The sequence below is a fragment of the Colias croceus genome, chromosome 7, assembly GCF_905220415.1.
Source record: "Colias croceus chromosome 7, ilColCroc2.1".
NCBI lineage: Eukaryota > Metazoa > Arthropoda > Insecta > Lepidoptera > Pieridae > Colias > Colias croceus.
Window position 1 is genome coordinate 6667660 of NC_059543.1, and position 13885 is coordinate 6681544.

Consider the following 13885-nt stretch of genomic DNA (forward strand, 5'->3'; position numbering starts at 1 on the left):
GAACGCCTTTCTGAAATCGGTGTACACAGCATGCACCTCGAGAATCTTATCAAGAGCTTCAGCTATATCAGATACATAACCTACAAGATTTGTGTTTGTTGATTTACGGGGCAGAAACCCGTGTTGGTTTTGATCAATTTTACATTTAATGTGGGCCAAAAGTTTAGTATTTACTATGTCTTCTAGAACTTTTCCAGGTGTACTTAGAATCGAGATAGGTCGGTATTGGGCAATTTCGTTTAATGAGCCTGCTTTGTGAATCGGAGTTAAGTGTGCGAGTTTCCAAGTAGATGGGAAGAAGCTTAATTTTAATGATTCGTTAAAGATTAGAGTAAGTGGTATGTATAGGCCTTTGGCACAATTTTTATAGAATATTGGTGGTATTGCATCGGGTCCTGGGCCTTTATTGGCATCTAAGAGTTTTAAGCGATTTAAGGGGAGTCCTTTCAGCGAAGCGGAGTAAAATTGGTTTGCAAGATCAAATTTTTCATGTATTTGCAATTATATGACGCTTCTAGAAAAAATAATCAATACACTTCAAGATATTTCCTAAAAAGTGTGCTAATTTGTTACACAACCACGTGTATTTTGTTCGATCATATAAAATCATAAAAATAGGCTAAAATAAAGATCGAAAACGAATTATTTATTAATGAAATTTCTGATTTTGGAAATAATTTTTATATAAGGATATGTATTTTGATGTACTGCAGAAAACGTGCTAAATTTTGGTTTTCTACTGAAGCCCTGTAATTATTAAATACATATTATATCTCAGAACTTAACGTTGCCCAGCGTTTTCTTTACAAACCGCGCTGCCCGCTACCCCGCCAGTCCTGATCAGGCGCTTGCTAACGTAGGACCTGTGTCAAATTATCTCCGCTCGATTTTAAGTTTTGAGTAAAGATAAATTATTGAAAATGGGTAACAAAACAAACAAAATTCGGAAGAAAGCAGTGTCAGTATCACAAAAAAGGACAGGAAAAGAGAACTAGTATGTAAATTGAGTAATATGATAAAAACGTAGTTACTTGATGCCACAGAATAAAAATATCAGTTGGTCATAAAGTTTCACCTCGTATGCTTTTATTTCAAAACGATAAAAGCTGCGTTACTGTGAAATAAGAGTTTAGTTTATAATAATTTGTTTTATATATATAATACTAGTGGTCCGCCCCGGCTTCGCCCGTGGTACATATTTCGCAATAAAAGGTAGCCTATGCCTTTTCTCGGGTATCAAAATATCTCTATACCAAATTTCATGCAAATTGGTTCAGTAGTTTAGGCGTGATTGAGTAACAGACAGACAGACAGAGTTACGTTCGCATTTATAATATTAGTATGGATTATTATTACGTAATTGGTGTATTATTTGCATAATTTTGGGGTATAATTATTAATTACAGTTGTTTATTTTAAGGAAAAAAACAATAATGATTATTTGTTAAAAAATAATTGATAATAGTCAAATAATAATGATTATTGACTAATAATAATTATTAATCACTACAGTAAAAGTTCCTTATTGGCGGGGTATATGTTCCATAAAATATATGCCTCGAATACAGAAACCGTGAATACGGAATGGTAATTATTATATGGGATTATAGGTTCTACGTTATACGTTCCTAGGTGACGATTGAGATTTTTTTCGTGTCTCATTTTTTTTAGTTGACATTATAAATTTATAAACTAGGAAGAGTGCAGTAGACGTTACTCGATCACAATTATTTTTGTAACGAATGTGAAAGACGAAACCTATAAAACACGCAAAGCGGCTTTTACTATAAACGGAACTACATTTAAAAATATACTTTATTTATTGAGTTATAAGGTTGCTTCCATTCTGTTTATTTACATTCTAGCGAAGGCAAAGGCGGCTTGCGACAAAGGCGGCTTGGGTCAAAGGCCTCGGCGATATCATTAATTAACAACATAATATTATGTACTTTAGGCTAACTTGTAATAAGATCTATTTTACTTTCTTATTAGTCCATTTGACAAGGATATTGTGTTAGATACCTATTGGAATAATTTTATTATTATGTATGTACTTATTAAATCCGCGAATAAAAAAATTTTTAGTCGCGAATATAGAAATTGGGTCGCATTTTTTTAATTCCCGAATAGTGAAAACGCGAATAAAGGAAGCGCGAATAAGGAACTTTTACTGTATAATAGATGATAATAGTTAGTTCATAATCATTGTTATTATAGTTCATTGAAAAGTTACATTTGGGGTTGCGTTTTTTAGGAGGACGCATTTTATTTTTTTGATGTGTAGGGGGGGGTTAGTGTGAAGCTATCACCAAGTTTGTGGGGTCGCCACCCTTGTCCCACGGCCGCCATCTTAAAAATAGCGCTTAATATGGTTTTTATGATATATCTCTTAAACTATTAATCTGATAAAAAAAAAATTGTCAACATTATTTGTTGCAAATTAAATTTTCTACAATTTTGGTCCAGTAACTTTTTGTCATAGAACTATAAATAAAAATGTTATGAGTGAAAATGTTCAGAAATTAGCGATATTTATATTTTTCAATAAAACTTTTTTTTTTATAATTTTACGAAGAAATAATATCAGACCATTTTTGTAGATTGTTGTAGTATTGTAGTTATATTGTAATACACGCGCTCTATACTATTCTAATATAATACTCTAAGCTTCTACTGGTAGCAGCAAGTAATATTTATTAGTTACACCAAGTACTTCCATAATTATGTTGTGCTAATTAATAAATTCCTAGTACCTACTTATCTCAGTTTATAAAGTTGTAAATGATTTCTTTATTTACTTTTATATTTACAATCTGACACAAACACTTTTACATTGCTTACATAATAAAAATTGATCACAATTTACTTTTGATATAAGTATTTTACACTGTGGCATAGCGCTAACGTTACGAAAAACAAACGACGCGAGGAGCGCGAGGAGCGCGTGTCACGCGAACGGCCCCGCACACCTCACCTCCAATCTTGCCTCGCGTTGAAATACCTCGCGTTAACACTTCTTTTTCAGATATTACCAACGTGCTAAAAGGGGCGGCACCACTGTCTGTATTTGCATCATGCATATTTATGGAAAAAGACGTTGAATTCGATGAATAAGAATATACTGATTGAAAAAAATCTGAGAAAGCATTACATATTTCTTGACCACCTTTAACAACCGTATTATTAAAAACCATTTCATGTGGTAAATTTGTGCAGTTGCTCATTTTATCCTTAAAGAATTTCCAAAAATGCTTAGGACGATGACGTAAATGATCAGCCGCGTGATTTTTAAATTCTGAGTAGCAGTGGTCTAGCATGTCCTTACATCGCCTTCGAAGCAAATCAAACTGGAGCTTGTCTCTGAGATTCCCATATTTTAGGTATTTTGAATGAAACTTAGCTTTTTCTTTAAGAGATTTTATTAAGGGGCGACTAAACCATGTTGGATATTTTTCATTGCGTAGTTTGCGTACTGGAGTATTACTTTTAATAATATTAAATACAATATCATAGAAAGTTGTGACCATTTCGTCAACGTTGGAGGCGTTTATCCATTGGGAAGTCCAGTCAACTTGTTCCAGTTCGAAATTTATGACTTCATAATTGCACTTATAAAAATCATATAAAACAATGTCGCTATTTGGTTTCAAATGACGTTGAGAAGGATTTTCTATAATAATTTTAAGAGCGGGATGATGCGCATCGATCGAAACTAAAGGTAAATCAGCGTTATAGACGTTGACATGCGACGGCTCGCTGGCTAAAACTAAATCGAGAATACGGTCATTTGAATTCGCGACAGCATTGCATTGTTGTAAATTGTTAAATGCAAGGGAATCGAGGAAATATGTACTGAGTGAACTACAATTGGAAGACGTTGTTAGGTAGTTTAAATCACGATCGCGTTGCCAAACTAATTCCCATAGATTAAAATCACCTATCAGAAAAGTGGAAGAGCGCTGAGAGTTCACGTCATTATGTATGATTTGAGTAGTATTATTTAAAAATGTTTCGAGGTACGACGAATTAACAGGTGAAGGTATGTAAACAGCGCATATGTGTATTAAAAAGCTATTATTAATTTTTAATGAAAGCCAAAGGTCTTCGCATGCTGATTCCCAATTGAAATTTCTTATAACACGAAAACGGTTATTTACTGCAACTAAGACACCACCTCCATCTCGTTTATGCTCACTAGAAGAAGTTGACGATCTATCTCGTCTGAAAACATTATAACGTTGGTCAAAAAGTTCATGGTCAAATACACTACTGTTAAGCCACGTTTCGGTTAAAATTATTACATCGTAGTTATTTAACAATATAGACTTATAAAATTCTTCGGTTTTGGTTCTGAGGCCTCGTACATTTTGGTAATAACATTTGAGAGTGAATTTTAAAATAAATACAGTTAAAAGAAAATATTTATAAATATTAAGTTATTGCTAAAGTTTACAAGGTTTTCAGAAAATCTAAATTTTTTACCCACTTTGCTTCTGATTTGATATCCTTACGAATAAAAATGCGGGCATTCCTTATCCAAATGAAGTCGTATTTCTTTTCTTTAGCAGCAAGTCTAGTGGCAGCGTGAAGTTGTTTATTGGCAGGGCTGAGATGTTCCGAGATGAATATTGGTGACTTAGCACCAGCAAGGCCAATAAGAGATGTGTTTAATTTCTCTCCGTTTTGGCGGTTAAAGGTTTTTATGGCGGCTAGGAAATCATCTCGGGTACGTTGGTTGTTCATTTTCAGTATAATATTGCGTGGGCGTTTTGATTCAGAATCTAGCTTAGCCACTCTGTGGAAACCCGCGATGTAAGTGTCTTTTAGATCATATTTAACTGTGCTTGCTATTTTGTTTATAATGTTAAGAAGATTTTCATTTCTTTGTTCAGGGACACATTGAATTTCCAAATTGTTGTCTCTACTGGATTGTTCTAGCTGAGCCATTTTTGTATTTAATAAATTTAATTCAGACCTGAGAAATGAGTTCTCGTCAAGAATTTTCGAAAGAGAACTTTCAGTGTGTTCATTTATTTTTATTTGGTCGTCGTGTGCGTCTGATAAAAATTTTATTGATTTTATGGCTTCATCCAATTCTTCTCGTATTAAAGAAAATTGAGAGCCAAGATCCTTTAAGTCTTGTTGGACTTTGATAAGCGTGGAGTTATATTTATTAAGACATTTTTCTTGATTTTCGAATTTTGAATTCATTTCATCACGGAGCTTGCGAATTTCTAATATCACCGTGTCATTGTCTGAGGTCGTCGGCACGGAGCTTACTGGCGTTGTCATCAAATCTCTAGGAACCTTGCCGTGAACGGGGGTATTGGAGTTGTCTCCCACCTTGGGTCTGGAAGCCACGCAGACAGGGCACACCCATTTTGAACGTACACCAGTTGTTTCATTAAACTTGACACAATCCTGATGATATAGGTGATGGCAGTTTCCATTGGTGCATTTAATTCTTTTTTGGGTTACTAAAATATTCACATTACACGCTGAGCAGGCCACCATCATGTAAATTTAAGTTGAAAAATAAAAGTAATAAAAAAAAAATCAAAAGTCAAAGTAGCACAGTAATAAATGCTCCAATACTTCGGTGTTTTACCGATTTTTGTAAAAAAGCACACTAATAAATGCTCCCGGTTGATAATATTATGTTCTCAACTTGTGGGTATTCGAGAAAAGTCAGCATTCAACACAATTTGTAGCTTAAGTTTGTGTTTACCACTGTGAATTATTAAAACTTTTTAGATAGTGATACACTGAAGGTAAGTCCTTTGTGATGAACACGGATTTAACACAATATTTACACTTATTACTTTTTAAATTAATTATGTTCGACGGAGCGTTTCTCAATACGTATTGACACAAGAAAGGTACCCGACCTGAAGTAGTTATACAATTTATTTCCAATTAAAGATATAGGCTTTTTAATTTAACCAATATTTAGTCACTTATCTAACAAGTGACTTATATGTACAGAAATTCCACATTGAGTAGGAAAGCTAAATTATTATTGGACCGAGTTGATCCAAATGATAATATTTGTTTATCGGGATCGAATGCTCATAAGTCATAACTAAAGTTAAAATTATTTATTGACTCAGCTTTGAGCTTAGTATCGGTTTCATTATCAAAAATGAATATAGAACACCTAATATTATCAGAAATCCACTAAAAGTAAGAAATTCTACTGCTTTTTTATGTTTGTTATTTGATTAATAATTAATTATGTTTTTGTTCGTTATGTTGGACTATTTCAGAGGTGTTTCCCGTAATATCACCTAGGATGTATAGTTGTATATTATCTGTGATATTACTAATACATTTCAGGTGGTCGACTTTTTAAGATAAGTTTGTATACGAAAGAATAGTCTCGAAATCATTATCTTTTAATTATTGTTGGAATTGAAATAATTACAATTGATAGATACCATCTAATCATCTATTTATATAAGTTATATCTTGTTCGATGCTATTGTATTCTGTTTTACCTTAATGTTACGATAGCTATCATTATTAAAATTGGGCAAAACAGTAAAGAAATATTTTTTGAATTTAATATTCAAGTATTCAGTGCCTTTTTTAACCTAGGTGAATGAAAAGATTCGATGAAAAAGATTTTATGAAAGGGTGCCTAATAAGATAAAATTATTTTCAGCCTGTTCGTTAAATTTAAAAAGAAAGACAATTCAATAAATTCGGCGTCCTTGTATTTTTTCGATTTCTTCTTAACACAATTTGAATGGCCAGATATTTTTTATTTTTTTTTCGTCCAAAATCTTTATAGGTCCAAAGATTTGAGAAGATGGTAGTTAATTGAATGTAATTAAGTACTAAGTTACTATTAAAGGCTGAATTGCAGTTAATCTCTCGTCAGTGGAGCATCTTGAAGAAGTAATTAGAGAAACAAAGAAATATTTTCGTATTTTTATGGTTAACTGCAAAATTAATACGTTTATCAGCAAAAAATAATTAAAAAATATGCTTACATTTATTAAAAATGCTTATATAATGTTAGTTGGTATATTTCGGTATTTTGGTTCTAAATCATGGTGACCAAACCGCAGTTCGCGGGCACACTGCCTGCCAACCAATATTTCGTGGTTTGTTAGGATTCAAACTATTTTTTAATATTTAATTATAACTTTTACTGCCATATTATAAAGCTATTTCTCTAGATAAGGTCATAACTATAGAAGCGCGAGCACGAATACTATCGTGAAAACTGAATGTATTCGTATCGTCCGCGTCATCGAGAACATAATGTCACTATTAACTTATAAAAAATTAATTGTTCCGTTGACGCACAGTAGCTTAGGGGCGCTTTTCAAATTCCCATGCAAATGTTCTCGATGACGATATACTTTGACCTTAGACTTTGACGATAGTTTTTATGGACGCGCTTGTCCTAGCCAAATGAGACATAGAATGTTCTAATGCCCTAAAGATCTCCATTTGTACTAGCCATTAGGTCCAAAGCTAGGATTAAGCTGCCATCGCCTCGAATCATTAGACAGTGACACGTAATCAATGCGTGACGCGTGACGAGAGCTGATAAATGGATTACATGTAAATGTCAATGATGAGCCGTGGCCTTATTAGCTTAGCCTGATTTATGCTAATAGCTCGCGATAAATGTCGAGTGATAATGTATGCTAATTTATTAGGTATATTGATATTTGAATTTAAAGGGCTTTTTAATTGAGTTAATTTTTACATTTCATTTTCTCTTAAAAATACCTACAGTTGTTTATGTGTGTGGAAAAGTGCTCTAAAAATAAAATACAAATTGAGACTATTTTAATAATTTTATTATTGTAGTAGGTACATACAAAATTATAATTGGAGGCTTAGATTACAAAATGTAATATTATAAAACGTGTTATCAAGCATCGGTGGTTCAGTGGTAGAATGCTCGCCTGCCACGCGGGCGGCCCGGGTTCGATTCCCGGCCGATGCAATGTTTTTTTTCAATATTTTGTAATAAGTCTGCCTTGATGACACATTTATCTAACAAAATTCAATTAATTAAAATAATATCACGAAGTAAACTTATGCACTATTAAAATTTTATATTACAGTGGTTTAGTAGTAAACCAGAAAAAAAATGGGTATAATATTGTGATAAAAAGCCCAAATGCAATTGTAAATATGTAGACCCTAAACTGTTATTTTTACAATTTGCTCTGGGAGATTTCTACACAGGTTCAATGAAAATGATTCCTTTCAATAAAAATTAGTCAGTAGTGAAGCATGCTTTAGCACTGTTTTCGCACGGAGACCACGCTATCACCGACATTGTTATTTTAGTATCTATCTGCTAGGTACCTGGATGATCAACTATTTTTTCATACAAATAGGTATAGTAGGTATTACATTTTCTGTTCTACTGGGTAGAATAGAATCGAAACCCAAAATCCCATGCATATTAAATTTTATAAAAATCGGTAGAGCCGTCTCTGATGAATTATTAAAAATTTATTCCAAGTCAATCAATTGTTGATCTTTATTGTTATATCTGAAAAATTTATATTTGAAGGTGTATTTTGACGTGTTATTTTCACCCAATCGTTTTTACAAATTTGGATAACAAGCATCGGTGGTTCAGTGGTAGAATGCTCGCCTGCCACGTGGGCGGCCCGGGTTCGATTCCCGACCGATGCATTAACTTTTTGAATATTTTTCAATTATATTTTAAACAAATATGTACTTGAAAAAAAAATATCTAGTAAAAAAATTTCTTTGCTGTGTAAAATAAAAATCACTCATTCTAAAAAAAAATACTTAAATACCACATAACAACGGTCTAACAATTAACAATTAAATAGTGTAATGAATAATTCCAAACCCACAAATGGGTTATAAATCCTAGAGGACGTCAGTCTAATTCTCGCTCATAGAATTCACCTAGTGTGAGTGGATTCAGCTGTTTTAAGCTTGTCCAGCTTCGTTCTGAATATCATGCGACACCTGAATGGCATCTGAATTATTTAGACATTAAATTTACTACAAAATTACTTATATAATTTTTTTTAATTAATTTGTGTTTATTAATTGACATAATAAGAATATATTATGTTATAAGCGAAAAAAGAGCGTGTGTGCCGAGCACACGTGTCAGAAGTGAAACTTCTTTCGCAAGATTCAATGTCAGATCGTCGCTTTACTACATGGCGGTATTGTCATGAAGCGACTTTGGAATTTTACTCTCAACGTGCCAAAAAAGTTTCACTTCAAAAAAATATAAATTTACAAAAACTGTGAAAATACAAAACAAAAAAAATCTACACTATAAATTCGTGCTGTAAATAATTTTCTTTAGAGAACGAGTTGGCCTTCATTCGAATAGATGAAAATTCATTTATATTTATTTTTCATAACCAACAATACTTCATTATACATCTTCAATCGAATGTAAATAGTTTTTTAGCTTCATTTATTGCTATTCAATAAATTTCTTTCAACTTTGAAATACAATACGGTTAATAAAATAAAATACAATTGTGGCGTATAAAACGTTGGTTTAAGAATTTCAAAGCTTGCAAAAAACTAAAGCCAAATAACAAGCGTTGGATTTCGTCATGATTTCCCCATTAATATCTAGCCGCAGGCCACGCTGCTCCAATTTGTACCAATTCACAATTTCACACAAACTTTGGCAGAACTTTGTTTGATTCTCGTAATTTGATCGATTTTAGATTGCCGGAAAACGGGCAACGATTCATGGGAACTACTAATCTGTCGTTAGATTTAACTTTGTACATTTCGAATAAACTTTATTGGTGTGCTATTTATGAATTTGGTATAATAAATCATAGCTTGTTCTCTATTTATTTGTATGTGACGACTCTAGCAACTGATATTTCAGACATATTTTTCAGTGGTATAATCATTTCTCTACCTGTAAGTAATTAATCAGCTGTATGTTCCCAACTAAAAATATTATCTACCTAAGTAATTGTTTATTGTTATGTTACTTTTAGGAATAATGCAGTGAAAGGTATAAATAAATATCAATAATAAACGTTAGTCAGCTTTAATAGTAGGTAGTTATTATATCACAGAAGAAAATATAGTATCACAGAAGAAAGTATAGAAGAATAGTATGAAAAGAGATATTATACTTTATCAAGTGTTCATATTGAAAGATATTTGCTTCATTTTCATCCCAAAAATATATTCAAAGAAAACAAAGACAATGCAAATTGAAGTAAACTCGAAGACAGGATTCAAAAGACACGTAGTTGAGTTTGACTGGCAAGTTTGGGCTCACATTATATTCAATAAGTTTCGCAAGTCAAAGAAACTGTTCTGTACAGAGGCTTTCACATTGACGGATTAAACCGGTGCATTTTAAACTCACATCAATACTAGAAAATAGTTTGATTTTCGCGTCAGCCTGCAGCTGCGTTCAGAATGTCAAATACAGTCTTCTTTATTACTTCGTTAGTCTGTAGCGCTGTGATCCATCTACTTTTATAAATAATACGTCATGGTACTCATAAAATAATCAATCGACACAAACAAGCTTGACGTAAAGTTCTCTTTAGAATTTCAATAGTAGCGTGGTAAATCCTTAATGCGAAAGTCTCCAGCATCACGTATGAAGAGGACAATTTACTTACCCCGCGTTGAATCCCGGGAGGAAGTCATGGTACGTGCAGTTCACCCCAACTTCGCCGTGTCTGGCTATTGTCCGAACATACTATATGTTTACTTGATGAAAAATCGAAGACTAACTAAGAATAACATGTAATATTAAAATTGTTGAATATTATATTTTATCAAACGACTCTGTATTGTTGATTGGTCTTTAAAGGCTCTTTGTTAATTCAAATTCAATCTATTTAAGTCTCAATTAATATACTTATTTTATAGAAATAAATAAGAGACTCATCATAAACCATAACCACGAAGTGAAATTGTTTCATTAGATAACTTGAAAACAACCTTAGTTAAAAATATAGTTCATAGATTAATTTAGATAGATTTTAGATTTAGATTTAGAAATTAATGCAAACGTAAATAGTAGATACTATAGACACTCCTATTTCTGATGTAACTGTTCTAACTGTGAATTACAGAATGTTGTATTTCATTCAGAAGTATCGAAGACGCAACAACACTGATGCTTGGCACGAAAAAGGCCAAGGTCACCTTAAATATAAGCAAGTTACCATTCCCTCAGAGAAGATTAGCGTTTGTCATTCCCAAAATCTGTAACACATTGAAATCTTTAAGAGTAGTTTCTAATCAACGGAACACATAATATTGTGTTATGACTATATGATTTTAAACCAACACATATTAAATTCATGGATTTGCAAACAAATTATATGTACCTATATTCATCATTTAACCAAAGCATTAATAAAATAATGTTACAGCAATGAAAATAAAATACATGCCTTTATACTCGTTTTTGCCATATTATTTATTTGCATTAGTGAGTACGTCATACAAAATACCATCGCAAACCCGGTGACCATACCATTGAAAGTGCCATAAAAATGCAAATAAAGCGTCACACTTACTCACGTATAATGACTACAATCGCGTGAACTGTTCGCATTAACTTTGTAAATATGGTTAACTAGATTTTACTGTTATATTCATGTTAGGCAGATTTCGATTAGAGACCTGTCGTGATGGGCAAGAGCGAGCGACGCATCACAAAAAACAAAACATATTATTGTGTTTACAAGATATATCGCAAAATAATTACATGCTGCTTTAAAAATTGATAAAGAAATAGCAATACAAAAAACTAAGATACTAAAACTTGGCATGAGCCATCATTACCATAATATGATGTTGTAATTTTGTTATAGTAGGTACCTGAAAGGAAATTACTCGACTTACGACTTTTGTAGATAGAAAATTTTGATCAAAGAAAATATCCCGTTATTTTAGTTAGATGAAAACGCATTAATTGATCTCTAAAAATTCGTTTACCACTACCGAGAATCGAAACGAAAATGAAAATTTGTTAAAATTGCACCATGTAGTTTTATTGCATCGATTTCAAGTAAGTGTCAATTATGAGGATGAGGAGGAAAAACCACGAGATCGCCGATCGAACGTCAAATGGCCATAATAAATTTCCTCTGTATTTTATTTATATTGCCTAACCTAATAATATCATTCCTAGCACAGCTGAACTTATCTAAAGCCTACAGATTTCAGAGGCTAAATATATATCCAATCATATTCGACTCCATTTATAATACAATACACAATACAAACGGCTATTATGTAACTAATATAATAAGCCAGGGACGACCCCAATTTATAATATATCGAACGATACGTGGCACAATGGAGACTTATCTTTTGGACCCAGAGGCTCTTTTAACCCTGAATGATGACCGTCGATTTGTTAAGACCCTGTCTTGGGTCGTTACAGACTCTTTTCAGTTTTTATTCCCCTTATGATGTTTCATTTTATGATTGTCGGCAATATTAGCCCGGTACGTGCCGCGTTGAAATATGTTTGATATGTCCGGACAATCCCTTTTTACTGCCCGTTCATACAGCGTATTTGTTACGAATAAAAAATTTAAGGAGCCGGCTCATGTGGATGAAAATAAGTTATTAAATTCCGTTTTACTTTTGTGGGCTTACAGTGTTGGAAGTATAGAGTACAGACTGGTTTTTAGAATTGATTCCCAGGTTTAGCAAAATACAATAGATATTTCTGATGTACAGTACCTACCTACGTGTTAAGGTTTTATGATTAAACCGACTAAAAATAGAATATAACCCCAATATCTTTTATTGAACCTAACGAAAAAGATTACTTATAGATCAGAATAATTCCATATTTGTATCACGAATCACGCTTTCGTGACGTCTACGTTTCCAAGAATAGCGCCTTTATATAAAACAATTCTTACTTAATGTCTACGAAGAACAAGTAAGAACGTAAACATTGGCTCATTTAAACCACTTATGAATAAATTTATTCCCATTTGGAGAGCTTATTCTGATCAAAGGCTAGTTGAGGTTGACGTGGTTTAGCGATAAGTTTGCTGAAGCATGGCGTGACGTCACGAAACTGTAGCTTTGCCAACAACTTTATTTTTCTAACAGCACTTAATAATATGTCGGACGACAGCTTCACTTAAATGTTTTGTTTTATTTATATTTGATAAATAGTAAGTTCATATTTACCTCTCTTAATTTATACTAGCTGATCCGTGCGGTTTCACCCCCGTGGCTCCACTCATGTTAGTCGTAGCGTGATGATATATAACCTATAGCCTTTCTCGATAAATGAGCTATCAAACACCGAAAGAATTTTTCAAATCGGACCAGTAGTTCCCGAGATTAGCGCTTTCAAACAAACAAACTCTTCGGCTTTATAATATTAGTATAGATTGTATTCCAAAAATATATATTTCAAATTACTCATAAAAGTAATAAAGTACAAAAAAAAATTGAATTTTATAGTTACACCTACATTCACGTCGCATAGAAAGAGGCCTTAAAAATTCAATTGCAATGTTTTGAAGACGATAACCCCTGTGTTGGTTTTATAGGACATTTCTTTACATTGGTATAGTCGAGGGGAGAGATGGCTTTGGGGCAGTAAACATCTGGTATATAGAAAAATTTACATACATCTCAACGTCAATAAAACAAATTGTTCCCATTCAACTTTTGTGTCACTTTATCCTTTTGTAAATAAATCTGGTTTATGATATTGTAATGGCATTATGGATAGGATAGGTTTGCTTTCTATGAATTTTTATATCTTATGCACAGGTTCATGTGGCTTAGGTATATATAATATTATATAACTCGTTTTCTGATGTTTGATGAATTGTAAATGATTGCTTACTGACATAAAAAAACCCTACAATCATCGAAAATTTAC

General features: G+C 32.7%; 2 non-coding genes across 2 annotated transcripts; both read left to right on the top strand.

Moving 5' to 3' along the window:
* Positions 1-7895: 7895 nt before the first annotated feature.
* Trnag-gcc lies at positions 7896-7966 on the top strand. The gene has a single exon. It is a non-coding gene; the product is annotated as a tRNA-Gly (tRNA).
* Positions 7967-8599: 633 nt separating this feature from the next.
* Positions 8600-8670, top strand: Trnag-gcc. The gene has a single exon. It is a non-coding gene; the product is annotated as a tRNA-Gly (tRNA).
* The last annotated feature ends 5215 nt before the right edge of the window (positions 8671-13885 follow it).